The following is a 10,346-nucleotide window of genomic DNA, read 5'->3' as shown; positions in this document are numbered from 1 at the left end:
AACTAGTATTTCTTCTTCCTGGGCCATGGCAGGATAAAATCAAGATTTCCATCATTCATTCTGAAGGTTAGGCCTCCAGTCTGATGTTTTTACTCATATTTATCCTTGTTTTATATTTCATATAGTCTCCCACTGAGGAACAGCCATGCCTCTGTCACTAACTAGAACAAAACAGTGAGTAAATCACCAGTTTCATCACCATACCATACACTATCCATCCTCAGAACAACCATTCCATATTTGCCGATATCACAAAGTCTGCCACGATTCGATCTCAATTCCATTCAGAGGCTCAGATCGATATCAGATGGTGTTGTGAACCCATTCACCACAATCTGTTACTTTCACATAAAGGAAACATTGATACTCAGTATTAATCCTCTCTCAGCTGCTAGCCATTACCTGCTATCTGCGCCTAGCGGTGTTGACTCGTGGATGGGTGGAAACTGTCATACCCGAGCATGTGGGGGACCTTCAAATTACAAGTGGAGGGTACAAACGGCGATTAATATCCATGTTTGAACTTTCACTCAATTTGACTGAATCATTGCTCAAACAATCGATATATCGATCCAGATCGATGAATCGTTACACCCCTAGAACTAAAAAGGAATCTGCAGAATTTCTGTCAAACTTCAGGCCACTGGGACCCAAAAGAGCCACATTTGTGGACTTTTGTTCTGATATGGATGGAAAGGACTTCTAGCTGCATGTTCATGACAAAATAAGATGGTGTGTGTGTGTGTGTGTGCGTACTGATGTGTGTGTAGTGATGTGTGTGTACTGATGTGTGTGTACTGATGTTTTTACTACAGAATTATAGAGCAGACCAGAGTGAGAGCGACTACTGTGTGGTCGTGGCGTCCTTCCTGCTCCATAAACGCTGAGAGACAGAGACACATCCTTCACAGTCCAGCAGAAACACACAGCAGGGTCACATCTATAGAGATAGGTTTGTATGTTTTATCCATAGAACATGTAGCTCTTTATTCACTTCTGATTTTATTTTTACAGACAGGCCTGTTTGATCAACTTAACATGCATCACCTCTGTATCACTCCTGAGGAGGTTCACCACTGTTCACAGTTTTCCCTATTTGTGGGTAATGGCTCTGACTGTGGGTCACTTAGAACTGTCTTTGTAACCTTTGTAAACATAGAGCCAGATGGGTTTGGATGATTTTCATGAATAAATAAAATTATTTAAAAACAGCCTTTTTAGAACAGACTTTTGTTAAAAAAAAAAAAAAAAACAGGATATAAGCGTTCTGTGTGTGGACGAGGTCTGGGACAGTTGGCACCTAAAATTACTGAGCTGGTCCATGCTCTGATTCTGACCGTCTCTGTCACCCATCCCACTATCTGCCTTCTGATACATGGGCGGTCCCCATCCTACTGGAACTCTGAAAACCACCATAATAGCAGACATGTGTTTGACGCCATAGTCAGACGGGGGGGCTGTGTCCTCTTCTAACAGCTTGTCTGTGAAGAGCAGTCGTAGATCATCTTCACCACCTATAACACACAGAGACAGAATGTTAGAACAAGTTAAACCACTAAATAAAGAGAGGCAGGTAGTCACACCTGGACCTTTGGACCAGAGACCATGTCGAGAAGCCACCCACAGTGTCCCTCCATCCTGTTAAAGCATTGTTTAAATGGCCTGCTTTATTGGAACAGCTCCGTGTGTGCATGATCAGAGCTCATTGAGGGCTGTATATGTGTTAATCAGTGATGACATCATCCATGGTAATTAATGCCTGCATGGTCATGCATCACTGATCACAGAGAGCAGTGACACCTGAGACAGCAGAGAGTAGTTTTGTGTGATTTTGCTTGTAAACACAGTCTCTTTCTCCTCTCCTCATTAAAAAGATTTTGGCGTGAGCATCTGAAGACTTGGAACTAACAGTGATGTTATTTTGGTGTTGATTGTGCAAGAAATGAGGTCAGGGGAGCGAGCTAAAAACAGGCTTCTTTCTGAGTCTGAAGGCCAACGTCTCAGAATCCATAACATTGCAGCAGGTGAGGGAAATGTCGCCGTTCTTGGGGCAGTTGGTCCTCTCACACCAAAACTGTGCATGCTATGGCTTTGGTTCTTGGTTTGTCAGTAGCGGGACAAGATTTCCTCTGTTTTGATGTCAATTTTATGTGTGTGGTGTTAGATTTGTTGCCATAAACGTGAGTTGTTCGCAAAATTTGTCAGTTGATGTGTCGGCTCTCTCAGCCTCTAGGGTGATGACATCACCCACTCTAGCAGGGCGATTTTTAAGCATTTTCAGTCAACGCACAGGAGTTTTGAAGACTCGCCTAACAAACACCGTAAACCCCATCATCATAATAAAGACATTCCTGAAGACAGGACAAAAATACCTACGTTTTAAAGTTTGAATGATCTCTGTAGGTGAAAGTATGGCAAAGCAGTAGGGGCGGAAAAAAACCCCTATTTTTGTGGTTTCGTCGTCCCTCTCCCCATTTCTTATGGGACTTCTTTCTTTTTTTTTTCGTTAATATGTTTAACAGTTACATCGGCATCTTAACATCTTCATATACCTGTATAAAAATAAAATAAAGTAAAAAAACTGAAAAGATAAAAAATCTCTGTAACAAGTCAAATAACATCTTATCCACAATATAAACATCCAAGTCTATACAATTTCTTACTGCATCGAATTGTACTCCCATTAATAGTTTTCTAATTTTTGCAAAGAACCCCACACACACACACACACACACACACAAATTAAACTGGGGACTGGCGACGTGTTTTGCAGTTTTTTGCAAATAACGAATCTCTTAGAAAAGTCATAGCACACCGATCGGGAACAAACCTCACGTTCTGATGTATAATTTGCAGAGGTTTTCTTAAAGTCCTAGGAGGAGTAGCGCGGCGAAATTTTGTCCGTAAGAAAGAAACGCACGGAGGAACAATAGTGGCTCATGTCGTTGGCCTGAGCCCCTAATGACTCTGCTCTGTGTGACTGCCTAGTTTCCTGATGTCTGTTTCCAGTCTGTCAGTCCTAACACTGATGTGTCTGCTTCTCTCTACCAGCTGATCAGGATCAGACGGATCATCCAGTCCATCAGCTGGATCATGGAGGACCTTTAAAGAGAGCTAGAGTACTCTCACAGCCGAAGAACTTCATCATTCTGTCTCTGTGTGTCCGTACTGGAAACCAAACCACTGCTGGTTTTCATGGAGGCACAGAGTCTGCACCTCCTTGTGGAGGTTTTAGTGTTTATTTGTTGTAAATAAGAATGTAATTCAGTCCAAAGCTGTGTTAAAGTAGTGGTTTTAAAACCACATAAAGCTCCTCAGTTACAGTAATGAGAGGAAATGTCATCAGCCACCTGTGTATCCTGGTAGAGCACAGATCTTCTCCTTCAGCTGTCGGACGGTGAATCTCTTCAGCTCCTCGTCAGTCTCACATACCTCCACCTCCAATTTCTGCCCTCTGGGTCCATTAACAACCACTCTAACCACCATCTCTGAGACAGAGGAGCTGAGGACAGAAATATTTCACTCCTTAGACTAAAGACAGACAACAGACTACCTAGACCATAGCTGATCTTCTCTCTGATATTTCCTCTATGAACTCTGACCTTCAGTGTCTGTGAGAGCTGATTGGTTGATCCACCTTCAGGATAAATCTCAGCTCCAGCTCAGATCTTCTTGGTGAAAGACCCTGAAAGCTTCAACAACACACACAGGAGTGTTTCCTACTCTGCCTGTCTCTGTCAGTCTGTAGACTGACTCCGCCCCCATGAACTCTGACCTAAACACTGGGTGTAGTACTGACATAGTCCAGCAGGGGAGCCAGATCCTCATAGATACAGGACTATAACAGAGTTAGTCTGAGAGACCAGGATCATCAGGACTCTCACATTAACCCTTTATGACCCAAAGACGATCCAGCAACATCCAACCATCATCCAACAACATCCAACCATCAACCATCCAACAATCATCCATCAACCATCCAACAACCATCCAACAACCATCCATCAACCATCCAACAACCATCCAACAACCATCCATCAACCATCCAACAACCATCCAACAACCATCCAACAACCATCCATCAACCATCCACCATCCATCCACCATCCATCCAACAACCATCCAACAACATCTAACAACCATACATCTATCATCCAACAACAATCCATCAACCATCCATCAAATATCCAACAACATCCAACAACCATCCAACAACCATCCAACAACCATCCATCAACCATCCACCATCCATCCAACAACCATCCAACAACCATCCAACAACATCTAACAACCATACATCTATCATCCAACAACAATCCATCAACCATCCAACAACCATCCAACAACCATCCAACAACATCTAACAACCATACATCTATCATCCAACAACAATCCATCAACCATCCATCAAATATCCAACAACATCCAACAACCATCCATCAACCATCCAACAACCATCCAACAACCATCCATCAACCATCCAACAACCATCCAACAACCATCCAACAACTTCTAACAACCATACATCTATCATCCAACAACAATCCATCAACCATCCATCAAATATCCAACAACATCCAACAACCATCCATCAACCATCCAACAACCATCCAACAACCATCCAACAACCATCCATCAACCATCCAACAACCATCCAACAACCATCCATCAACCATCCAACAACCATCCAACAACCATCCATCAACCATCCAACAACCATCCAACAACCATCCAACAACCATCCATCAACCATCCACCATCCATCCAACAACCATCCAACAACCATCCAACAACATCTAACAACCATACATCTATCATCCAACAACAATCCATCAACCATCCATCAAATATCCAACAACATCCAACAACCATCCAACAACCATCCAACAACCATCCATCAACCATCCACCATCCATCCAACAACCATCCAACAACCATCCAACAACATCTAACAACCATACATCTATCATCCAACAACAATCCATCAACCATCCAACAACCATCCAACAACCATCCAGCAACCATCTAACAACCATACATCTATCATCCAACAACAATCCATCAACCATCCATCAAATATCCAACAACATCCAACAACCATCCATCAACCATCCAACAACCATCCAACAACCATCCAACAACCATCCATTATAATCCAACAACCATGCTTCAACTATCCATCAACCATCCAACAACATCCAACAACCATTCAACAACAATCCAACAACCATCCATCAACCATCCAACAACATCCAACAACCATCCCACAACCATCCAACAACCATCCATCAACCATCCAACAACCATACACCAACCATCCGACAACCATTCAACAACCATCCGACAACCATCCATCAACCATCCATCAACCATCCGACAACCATCCATCAACCATCCAACAACCATACACCAACCATCCAACAACCATACACCAACCATCCAACAGCCAGCCATCCATCATCCAACCACCATCCAGCAACCATCCAAAAACCATCCATCCATCATCCATCCATCCATCCATCCATCATTCATTCATCCAATCATCCATCCATCCATTCATCCAACTATCCATCTATCATCCAACCATCCATCCATCCATCCATCCATCCATCCATCATTCATTCATCCAACCATCCATCCATCCATTATCCATCCATCCATCCATCATCCATCCATCGTTAATTCATCCAATCATCCATCCATCCATTCATCCAATCATCCATCTATCATCCAACCATCCATCTATCATCCAACCATTCAACCATCCATTCATCATCCTATTCTAACAGCTGTAACAGACTTAGGGAGCTTTCACGTCTTCATCTTTGGTCCCGACTTTCGGATTTTTCTGTTTGGTCCAAACCAAAATTATAGGTGTGAAACCTCCCCTGGACCGTGGTCCGGACCAAACAGCCAGACCTTGGTCCGACCAAGACAGGTGGTCTCGGTCCAGACCAAACGGAACCACGGTCCAGTTCATGCCCAGTGTGAAAGCATTATTTTAAAGGTTTGGACCTTCGTACTAAAGTCAGGAAGTTACAACATGACTACCGGAAAAAGGAAATCCATCATCATAACAATATGAGCGGCAGAAGAGCCCACAAAAATCTTACGGACTGAAATTAAGCAGCAGCCTGGACAGGGTGGGCTAACGGTGGCTGCTTTATGTTACGCGAGGAGTAGAAGTGTCCATTATTATGTTGAATAGAGATTGTCCAAGGAAGGAAAATTTCATGCAGTTATACCTCACTACTGACAGCTCATCTTCTCAAGAGTTTTACTACACATACCTTCTCTCCTGAGTTGATGTTGCAGTGGCTCGCAGGATTGCATACTTTCTTCTCCTTTCCTGTCAACGACGATAAAGTTGTCGTCTAATGATAAAACTCATAAGACGAACTCTGACCAGCCGTATTTACAGCTCTTTAAGTTTTCACTTTTGGTGGTAGAGAACCATCAATAATATGGTGGTGGGAATGATGATTTCATTGATTGTTTACAACATTCAAGACTCAAGATTCAACATGTTGACATCAGACGGCCAATCAGTGTAAACTACAGAGACACGCAAACCACGTAGTTGATGACGCTATCATGTAGGCTCGTCATGTGAAGTCTGTTAGTCCGTTTGCAATAATGACAGTGAAACTCAGACAGACCGAACCAAATGTAGACAGTGGAACAAAAACACGGACCCTGGTCTGGACTTTCAGGTGTGAAAACGACCGTAGACATTTTTTTATTCTTTTCACCACTGATTTCGTCCATTTTTGCCATCTTTTTGTTACTTTTAACCTTTTATTGCCATTTTTCCCCATGTTGACCAGATTTTATGCCTTCTTTATCTGTTTATTTTTGTAACGTTTTTGCTACTTCTAACCCTTTAAACTATTGAGGACTTTTTCACCCACTGCCAGATCTGCAGACTAAAGCCTACTGCTTAGCATTAATGGAGGGAACAGCCTCGCTAACACTGCCTTCTCTGTCTTTGGTTGAGGGTTCATCGTCTAAATATTACATCAGTGTGTCAGCGACACCATGAGGTAGAAAAGCGGTTAAAGATTCTCCTCTAGCCTCTGCAGTAGTGAGGAATGAGAGGAGGACAGAGCTCTGCTTTAGTCTGGATCATTAATGGGCGATCGACACCCTGGTGTTACAGTAGAGAGAGAGAGGGGTCATTAGCATGACCTTTAACCTTCCTGTCACTCTGGTCTGACTGTGACAGACACGTGACAATTACCCACCATGCACCTCTCCACTTTCCCTCCATGTCTCATCACCTTACTCCTGCCTTCTCTCCTTTTTAACCCCGTCATGTCCTCCTCTGTCCTTTTCCTTCCTCCCTTCCTTCCTTATTTTCTTCTATCCTTGTTTCCTTCCTTCCTTCCTCCTTCTTTCTTCCTCCCTCCCTTCTCTCTGTGCTGACTCGGCCTACTAGAGAAGCCCCCCCCTTCCTGTCGTCTCTTGTTCCCTCTGTCTCATTCACACCTTCTGACAAACAACAGAGACGGGGGGGGGGGGAGATACCTGACTCTGGTCAGGGAGGAGGTGACGCTCCCACGGTACCTGACACCTTCTCTTCTTTATGTCCCAAACTACCCAGAATCCTTCACTCTCCCCTTGCTGCAGAGCTCTACCAATATTCCACCGATGTTGATCTTTACTTAGACGTGTGTGTTTGTTACTCACAGGCCTTAAAGCTGTTTTAGAGTTTTCACTCATGAATCCTGACAGGTTCACGCCGAGGGTTTTATTCCACTGTGTTTTGGTCATAAATGAACAATAATGCTCTTCATCAGCTGTTTCCATGGAAACAGTCACTGTTAGGTTTAAACCTCAGATTAAAGGTGGATTAATTTACTGTGTTAAAGTCAAAATAGATTTAAAATAAGAAGGGATCAATCAGTTATGAAATAGTCATAACATGATCGTCTCTGCTCCAGGTAAGGCTGAGGGATTTATCCAGGTCAAAATCAGAGAAGATTTCACTAAAATCAACAATCACAGATATCTGTGTCTGACAACACAGCGCCAGAAACATGAGAGCTGAACCCAGATCATCAGAGAATGAGGAAACCTCGCTCCTCACCAGCTCCACCCACTGATACACTGATGGGCTATCTGAAATAAAACCCCCAACATCCCCAGCTTCACCAACAATCCACCAGCTTCACCAACATTCCACCAGCTTCACCCAACATCCCCAGCTTCACCAACAATCCACCAGCTTCACCAACATTCCACCAGCTTAACCAACAATCCACCAGCTTCACCCAACATCCCCAGCTTAACCAACAATCCACCAGCTTCACCCAACATCCCCAGCTTCACCAACATTCCACCAGCTTCACCCAACATCCCCAGCTTCACCAACATTCCACCAGCTTCACCCAACATCCCCAGCTTCACCAACAATCCACCAGCTTCACCAACAATCCACCAGCTTCACCAACATTCCACCAGCTTAACCAACAATCCACCAGCTTCACCCAACATCCCCAGCTTCACCAACAATCCACCAGCTTCACCAACATTCCACCAGCTTCACCCAACATCCCCAGCTTCACCAACAATCCACCAGCTTCACCAACATTCCACCAGCTTAACCAACAATCCACCAGCTTCACCAACATCCCCAGCTTCACCAACATTCCACCAGCTTCACCCAACATCCCCAGCTTCACCAACAATCCACCAGCTTCACCAACAATCCACCAGCTTCACCAACATTCCACCAGCTTAACCAACAATCCACCAGCTTCACCCAACATCCCCAGCTTCACCAACAATCCACCAGCTTCACCAACATTCCACCAGCTTAACCAACAATCCACCAGCTTCACCCAACATCCCCAGCTTCACCAACATTCCACCAGCTTCACCAACAATCCACCAGCTTCACCAACAATCCACCAGCTTCACCAACAATCCACCAGCTTCACCAACAATCCACCGGCTTCACCAACATTCCACCAGCTTCACCCAACATTCCACCAGCTTCACCAACATCCCCAGCTTCACCAACATTCCACCAGCTTCACCAACATCCCCAGCTTCACCAACATTCCACCAGCTTCACCAACATTCCACCAGCTTCACCAACATCCCCAGCTTCACCAACATTCACCAGCTTCACCAACATTCCACCAGCTTCACCAACATTCACCAGCTTCACCAACATTCCACCAGCTTCACCAACATTCCACCAGCTTCACCAACATCCCCAGCTTCACCAACATTCCACCAGCTTCACCAACATTCCACCAGCTTCACCAACATTCCACCAGCTTCACCAACATCCCCAGCTTCACCAACATTCACCAGCTTCACCAACAATCCACCAGCTTCACCAACAATCCACCAGCTTCACCAACATTCCACCAGCAACTACAACATTCACCAGCTGCATCAACAGTCACCAGCTGCACCAACAGTCCACCAGGTTCACCAACATTCCAAAAGGTTAAACCAAAATTGCACCTGCATCACCATCATTCCACCAGCTTCACCAACATTCCACCAGCTTCACCAACATTCCACCAGCTTCACCAACATTCCACCAGCTTCACCAACATCCCCAGCTTCACCAACATTCCACCAGCTTCACCAACATTCCACCAGCTTCACCAATATTCACCAGCTTCACCAACATTCCACCAGCATCACCAACATTCACCAGCTTCACCAACATTCCACCAGCTTCACCAACATTCCACCAGCTTCACCAACATTCACCAGCTTCACCAACATTCCACCAGCTTCACCAACAATCCACCAGCTTCACCAACATTCCACCAGCTACTACAACATTCACCAGCTTCATCAACATTCACCAGCTTCACCAACATTCCACCAGCTTCACCAACATTCCACCAGCTTCACCCAACATTCCACCAGCATCACCAACATTCCACCAGCTTCACCAACATTCCACCAGCATCACCAACATTCCACCAGCTTCACCAACACTCCACCAGCTTCACCAACATCCCCAGCTTCACCAACATTCACCAGCTTCACCAACATTCACCAGCTTCACCAACATTCCACCAGCTTCACCAACATTCCACCAGCTTCACCAACATTCACCAGCTTCACCAACATTCCACCAGCTTCACCAACAATCCACCAGCTTCACCAACATTCCACCAGCTACTACAACATTCACCAGCTTCATCAACATTCACCAGCTTCACCAACAATCCACCAGCTTCACCAACATTCCACCAGCTTCACCCAACATTCCACCAGCATCACCAACATTCCACCAGCTTCACCAACATTCCACCAGCATCACCAACATTCCACCAGCCTAACCAACATTCCACCAGCTTCACCAACATCCC

General features: G+C 44.7%; 1 long non-coding RNA gene across 1 annotated transcript; it reads right to left on the bottom strand.

Annotated features, from left to right (window-relative positions):
• Positions 1 to 914: 914 nt before the first annotated feature.
• Positions 915 to 3,739, bottom strand: LOC121505054. The gene is made up of 3 exons (XR_005991513.1): positions 3,603 to 3,739; positions 3,351 to 3,502; positions 915 to 1,514 (listed from the first exon to the last, which is right to left on the bottom strand). It is a non-coding gene; the product is annotated as an uncharacterized LOC121505054 (long non-coding RNA).
• Positions 3,740 to 10,346: the final 6,607 nt, after the last annotated feature.

This window comes from Cheilinus undulatus, linkage group 22, assembly GCF_018320785.1.
Source record: "Cheilinus undulatus linkage group 22, ASM1832078v1, whole genome shotgun sequence".
NCBI lineage: Eukaryota > Metazoa > Chordata > Actinopteri > Labriformes > Labridae > Cheilinus > Cheilinus undulatus.
Note: the sequence above shows the minus strand (reverse complement) of the source record. Positions and strands in the feature narration are given on the sequence as shown.